General features: G+C 47.7%; 1 long non-coding RNA gene across 1 annotated transcript; it reads right to left on the reverse strand.

The window, feature by feature from the left end:
* Positions 1-358: 358 nt before the first annotated feature.
* On the reverse strand, positions 359-2,958 carry LOC123373740. Its single transcript, XR_006580845.1, has 3 exons — positions 2,761-2,958; positions 1,318-1,456; positions 359-528 (listed from the first exon to the last, which is right to left on the reverse strand). It is a non-coding gene; the product is annotated as an uncharacterized LOC123373740 (long non-coding RNA).
* Positions 2,959-7,614: the final 4,656 nt, after the last annotated feature.

Raw genomic sequence — 7,614 nt, forward strand, 5'->3', positions numbered from 1 at the left:
GAGGAAAGAGTCTCTGCAGGGCATCCAGCACAGTGAGGAGCCAGATGAGTTATTTAGGGCGTTCCACAGGGGTGACACTAAGAGTGATGGGGCGGAAATGAGCAAAGGGGAATTTAAGCTAAATATCAGAAGAAACTTCCTGGCAGTGAGATCTCTGCAGCTGTGGAACAGCCTCTCCATGGAAGCAAAGGAAGCCTCAGGGTTTGAGTCATTTACAACTCGACTGGACAAAGCACTGGAGCATATACTGCAAAAAAAACCTGTGGTGGCCCATGGGGAAGGGGGTGATAAAACGACCTAGCAGGTCTTTTCCATCCCATTGGCAGATTAGGAGATAACAAGGTACAACTTACAATGCATGCGGCTCTTCCATGGAGAGGAGCATTGCAGCGCATCCAGGCAAAAGCCAAACTAGTGATTAGGACGCCTGTCAGGGCCTCCAGTCCTCGACGAGAAGTTTGGCTCATCAGCCCATGATGTGAGTTCCTTCCTTTGCCCAAGCAGCCTGCTGATTAACTAGGAATTAAGCTGGCATGAGACAAGAGCTTGTTGATGTCTCTATAATGCTTCAGTTGATAGACAAAAATAACTTTGTGACATCTATTCTGCTTCATCTTCTGCAAACATGTCCCACACTGCTGGGCTGTCAGCCAAGGTCCTCCTGACAGTGCAGTATTATACTTGTACTGCAACAGGAAGAGATGTATACACTCACTCGCACACCCAGCCCTGCGTACTCACACAGATCATGCACAAACACGTCCCCCTCCCACACTAAACATGTATGCACACATTCACATGCAAAGACTGAGGCACCCACACATTTGGATGAGGATACGGACTTACACACTACATGCATGTGCAAAGATCCACAGGCCAACAGACACAGAACATACAAATCCGCAGGGACCTATACATTCACATCCACCCCCCGTTCACACACATCCATGTTCACAAACATACAATGATGCACACTCTAGCACCCACATGTTGATGCACAAGTACACAGAAATACACACACATATGTGCAAAGATCCACAAACATAAAGCTACACATTCCTACTCACATGCACACTGACATATAAACATGTCTATGGATGCATGCTCACACCGCACACACTAAAGACATACAAACACATATATACCTGCAAAGATGCACACGCATCTATGCACAAACACACTCACATATGAGCATATTTACCTACACACACATGCAGGGACACACACACTACACACATACTCAGACATGCCTGCACAGGCTCACAGAGCGCATGCAAACCCCTAGAGAGACTCTGGCATTTTCAGAAGTACACTTACATTCATGCACATGTCTGAGTGAGGATGCACTGGGAAATGAAGTGATTCCAGCCCCATGAGAGAGGGAGCAGAACTTCCTTTGCTGGGAATCTGCTCCTTGCTGCATACCCCTTCAGAGACAGATTATTGTGGCAGGAACCTGGAGTCATTTTTAAATTGAAGGTTTTTGTCACCATATTAAGCAGCAAATAATTTAATATGCGTGTGTCTAAAAATGTTTTCCCTCCCACAAACCAGCTGTTGGGAAAAGACTGAAATGCCACCCTGTTCCTGGTACATGGTCCTTCTCCCGCTGCTTCTTGCCTGCACCCCTGCGCCCAGTGCAGCATGACACCTTCCTCCCCGGGGCCTGGCACAGAACACCACCCTGCACTTCTGGGCCTGACACTGCATGAGAGTAAATTACTGGTGTAAGCCCTGTTTAGCACCGAGTCTGTTTGCACTGGCATAACTATGAATATAGTTCCCTTGTCTAGACAAAAGCATAGGCCTGCCAGGCCTAAAGACCCAAGATTGCAAGTTCAAGTTCTTTTGCTGACAAACACCTAATTTTCTCTGTCACACAGCCTGTTCTCCATGGTTGGCTCAGTGACACAAATCCACCCATCCTCTACAGATTCCATTTCCCCTCCACTGACTCCCTATTGCACACTGGGTTCTCTGCAAATTCTCTGATGCACACTCAGTTCGCCACAGACATTCCAATGCACGTTTACTTCACTACTGCAGTATCTGCTGCATATCTAGCTTTTCAGTCGCTGATGTAAACGCTGTTCCTCTCCAAAGTGGCTGCTTCATAACCACTCCATTCACATTAAAAGCTTTAATAACTTTTTAGTTGGAAAACAATTTCCTTCAAAAGTAGCTAATGCACCAGCTAGTAGGAAAATCTAAAGGCATGAAAAGTTTGCATTTATTAAACCCATCTGTGTTGGAATTAGGACACCCCAAAAATATGTGAAGCGCTAAGCAGAAGTCAAAACCAGGCTGCATTTTCACTAAACGCAAGTGGGCACAACTGTTTCCCAATAGCCACAGCGATCAGTCTCTGGCTTAGCACTAAGCCCCAGCCTTTTCAGGACAGGACCAGTGGGGTTTGGGGAGAAAAAGCAGAGTATAGAATGGAAAAGTTCTTACCACTTTCATTGTGGCTTGACTTCTTCCATGAAAACTTAAGCTACCCCTAGAGATCCCATCCTAGTGGAGTATAGCACAGGCTTTTAGGGTTTCCCCTTCAGCTGACTCCATTGTCCATGGCTTCTACCTTCACTTGGTACCCCACAGCAGCCAGCCAACTTCTTATTTTCTTTGAAACATCTGAAAAAGCAGGTTGGCTGGTTCTTGTGGTAACTAGGAAACTAGTAACAGGACAGAGAGCCTTGCATGGTTTCATCACCTCCACTCTGAGTACAACCCCGAGCTACAGAAAGTGAAAACTGTTACCCTCTCATGTCTGCATTTCACTGGTCTCTGTGAGAAAGGTCCCCCTCCAGATGGGGCAGGTGTCTCCATCACACAAAACAGCGCCACTGAGGGGCTTCCTCTACCATGGTCTCTACAGCAAGGCCAAGGACTGCATGGCTGGTCCTTCCAGGCCAGACTTCAGGACATGGATAGGGACAGCACAGGGAATTTTGCACTGTTTCGACCTGTGGATAAATGAAAAGCATGTGCCTGCCTCATCACTGTGTTACTCCTGTTTTATGCCAATAGACCACTATTATTTATTTGTATTATTATTAATAATATCATAATCAGCCAGCAGACAAACTTTGAATATCAGCTCTGTGCCCCAAACAAACCCCACATAGAACTAGAACAGGGGTCGGCAACCTTTCAGAAGTGTTGTGCCGAGTCTTCATTTATTTACCCTAATTTAAGGTTTCACGTGCCGGTAATACATTTTAACGTTTTTGGAAGATCTCTTTTTATAAGTCTATAATATATAACTAAACTATTGTTGTATGTAAAGTAAATAAGGTTTTTAAATTTTTTAAAAAACTTCATTTAAAACTAAATTAAAATGCAAAGTCCCCCAGACTGGTGGTCAGGACTCGGGCAGTGTGAGTGCCGCTGAAAATCAGCTCACGTGCCGCCTTCGGCACGCATGCCATAGGTTGCCTACCCCTGAACTAGAAGATCCCAAGTTAGGTTCGGAGTTCAGTGCATTGGTTATTAGAGTCCCAGTTCAATGCTCCAAAGCCCATTGAAATGGATGGAGAGATTCCCATTGACTACAATGGGCTCTTCCTGAATATATCCGCAATCCCTTCCTGCATCATGTCCCCCTTCCCCTCTTTACGCCTCGAGGTGACCCTGGACCTGGTCCCTTTCTGAGATAACAGGAGTTGTTGGGGATCATATTTCTGCACACTCTCTTCCTCACCTTCTTCTTTCTCCTGCATCACCGTAATCTCTGCCAGTCTTGCCCCTTCCAGTGGTGCTTTCCACAGCTGTCTGTCGATAGATCTGCTCATCTGCTCATTCTTCGGCTGACATGGTCATATCCCTTCATGCAGCAGAAGTCTTCTTTGTCTTCATAGCAGAACAGGATCCCAGTGCATCCTCTGCACTGGCCCGCCCTCATTCCATTGCCCACTACTCTGTCCTGCTCAGCTTCACCTTGTGGCTACGCTCTCTTTTATTTTTCCATGCCTTCCAGGAGTTATTGGGGCAGGAACTGTCTTTTTGTTCTATATTTGTACAGCACCTGGCACAACAGGCTCCTGGGCCATGACCAGGGCTCCTAGGTTCTACCACAATACAAATAATAAATGATACTCATAATACATCAACAGATACTTCTGCTCTTCTCTGGAAGGCCAGGGCACCCACCTGCAGGACTGGGGCCTTAATATGAACCTTCCACTGTAACTGAATTAGCGGCATCCCCTGTATGGCAACCAAGCCCTCTTGCCACCTTCTATGTTGCCCTCCTACTTTGTAACTCCAGGTTAACTACATCCCTATGTCCCTCTGCTAAACCCTCAGCCTTGTATTCTAAATACATATACTCACTGGGCTTGAGGGCAATAGCAATCACTTATTGGCCAGGGTTTAATTTAGCTTTGGTTGGGCTTTATTTATTTCATTTAAGAACATAAGAGCTGCTATACTGGTTCAGACCATGGCCCATCTTGCCCAGTATCCTGTCTCTGACAGTGGTCTGTACAGAGCTTCAGGGGGAGCCTACAGAACAGGGCAATTATCAAGTGATCCACCCCATCTTCCACTCCCAGCTTCTGGTAGGTAGAGGTTATGGGTTGCCCTGAGCATGGTTGCATCCATGGCCATCTTGACTAATAGCCATTGATGGACCTACCCTTCCTGAACTTATCCAGTTCTTTTTTGACTTGCTAGTAACAAATAACTAAAAGCCACTAGCCAAGTGAGAGTCATTAGCCATTGGAACAGCTTAGCAGGGCTGCCGGGCATTCTCTATCACTGACCATTTGTAAATCAAGATTGGATTGTTTCTAAAAGCGATGTTCAAGTTCAAACAGGAATGATTGTAGGGGAGGTTTCTAGCCTGTGTTGTGCAGGTGTCAGACTCGATAGTCACAGTGATCCCTTGTGGCCTTAGAATATGTGAATCGATATTAAAATCACATTCAGACAAGGCTGGCTCAGCAGCCTCCACTCATGCTGCAAAACCACCAAATCACCAAGAAGCAAATCCAACTCTAACCCCAGCGATATCCCACCCCCACAATCGCCTTCCAGTTTGTTCTGAAGGTCACAGATTTGGGTCAGAATCAAGGAGCTACCCCATAGAAGACAACCCTATAACTTCATTCTGGATCACAGCTGCTATTTTCCACTTAGCTCTAAAACTAGAGGTAAAATCCCCTGTGTTAATAGGCTGGGCTATGGACTCTACTGCACTTACAGCATGATAATATACAGCCTCGCACCAAAGCCCTGAGTTTTGACCATCAGCCTCTTCCGAAGGTTGTAACTCCTTGGACTACCATTCCGGGGTGAGTATATCACTGACCTGTAAGGCTGGGAATGGGAACCCTGGCACCAGATGCTGGTGTGAGGATCCTTCTGCACCCTCAGACTTGGCATTCTGGACAGGCTCTTTCTTCTCCCCCACTCCCCCTGCCGTGTGTGTGTGTGTGTGTGTGTGTGTGTGCGCACACGCGCATCAGGTTGAATTAGCATAGTAAGATCCACAGCTGCTTAATTCTGAGGAGTGACTTTCTTATATTATTATTATTTGTATTATTGCAAAGCCTAGCAGGACCAGGATGCCCAGGTGCCAGGCCTTGGACAAAAAGAACAAAAAGAGTCCCTGCCCCAAAGAGCCGACAATCTCAGTGTGATGTTGTCACAGGCTGGCTGGCCCTTTACGGCAAGCTTGACTCAGTCTTGCCTGTGACCTACCAGCCAGCCCCCAGCTGATGGTGAAATGGCAACTGAATGATAATTTGTGACCCCACCTGTGTAAGAGTGGGGAAAAGACTATACAAACCCAGTGGAGAACTTGCTAGGAGGTTGGAAGAGACCCATGGAGAGGAGGTTTGGGTCCTGTAGGGGCAGTCCTGAGATGGGAATTGTAAGGGGCAGGGAGACCCTGGAGGTGAAGTGCTGGAGTCCCTGGGGAAGGAAGGCAGTGGGGGAATCCTGCTGGGGAAGAAGCAGTCTAAGAGGCATTCTGCAGGGCCCACGAGTAGGGGCAAAGCAGTAGCCTTTAGAGCCAGGGCCGTCCGGGGGGGGGGGCAAGTGGGGCAATTTACCCCAGGCCCCACAGGGGCCCCGCGAGCCCTGGCCCAGCGGCGTTCCTGGTCTTTGGAGGCATTTCGGCAGCGGGGGGCCCTTCAGTGCTGCTGAAGACATGGAGTGACTGAAGGGCCCCCCGCTGCCAAAATGCCGCTGAAGACCCAGGCCGCCGCTGGGTGAGTACAAGCGCCGCAGCTCCCCTGCTTTGCCCCAGGCCCCTGAATCCTCTGGGGGGGCCTGTTTAGAGCAGCCCGAGAGGGGCAGGAGAAATTATTAGCTAAAGATTGATTTTGAACTAACAGTGGGACCTTTGTTACCCCCCAGGGGACTGAACTTGTAAGTGACCTACCCAGAGGCCCAGGCCACAGAAGACCCTCAGAGACATGCTGTGGTGGGGCCAAGGACTTGGCCACCAAGGGCCATTAAAGACAAGGATCCCCTGCAACATCTTGCCATGCTCTGCGAGGACCCAGCCATAGCAGATGCATTCCTGATTGAAGTGCTTACAGGTGATCTGCAATGGGGAGGGGAAAAAAATGCCTTGAGCCCTTTTGCTTTCTCTAGGCTGGATAAAGATGGCCTGGAAGCTTTTTTACCACAAATAAATAAATCATCTTGGGGCTTGGCTTGTTTTGCAATTCATTAATAAAGCAGGTCTCCAATACCCTGGGAGAGTCTATGGCTTCTAGAGAACTAGTGAGACAATGGCATCACAGGAAACTAAAAGCTGAGAGGGAGAAGGATTTTTCCTCAGACTATGTAAAATTCTTGGGTTTTGTGAACACCTATTGAACTCTGATGTCTATTGAGCATGTGCAAAAAAGGACATCTTTGTTAAACATTCAACACTCCCGGTGTCTCCAAGACAGGCTACTAGAGGTCACCAAAACACTGGTGAGATCTCAAGTAGTCCTCCAGCAGAACCAGACTTCTGCACCTTCAGGACTTCTTTGTGCAGTATAAATCATCAAAAACTGGAGGAGGGAAGCATCAGATGTGCCCCTTGGCAGCCAGCAGTTCTGTGCCTCTGGCAGTAGATCCTATAGACATGGAGGGGCTTTGTCAAAAAGGGGTGAGGGGCCAACCCCATACCCAATTCTGCACAGAAAGCTACGCAGGAAGGGCACGCCACATCATGCATGCTAGTTAGGACACCTCTTGAGGCAGAGTAGACAGGGCTCATATGAGTCCTTCGCTAATGTGGAGCTGGCAGGAGCCAACTGCCAATGCGTGTTTGTGCAAAGGCATTAGCTGCTGCAAAAAGCCTGATGCAAACTATTGCATCCAGCAAACATGTTCTCAAGCTTCTTCTTTGCTTTATTAGTTAACTCATTAATAGACTTTAAGGCCAAAAGGGACCATCATGAACATCTAGTCTGACTTCCTGCACACTGCGGGCCACAGAACCTCACCCACCCATTCCTGCAACAGCCCCATCACCACCTCTGGCTGAGTCACTGACGTCCTTAACTCTCCCCTCCTGACACAATGGAAAAGTGGCCTGATCTTGCCCAGGGCACTTCCCAGTCAATTAAGACATTTCATTTCATAATCCCTTATAAAATAGTAGGG

The sequence above is a fragment of the Mauremys mutica genome, chromosome 7, assembly GCF_020497125.1.
Source record: "Mauremys mutica isolate MM-2020 ecotype Southern chromosome 7, ASM2049712v1, whole genome shotgun sequence".
NCBI lineage: Eukaryota > Metazoa > Chordata > Testudines > Geoemydidae > Mauremys > Mauremys mutica.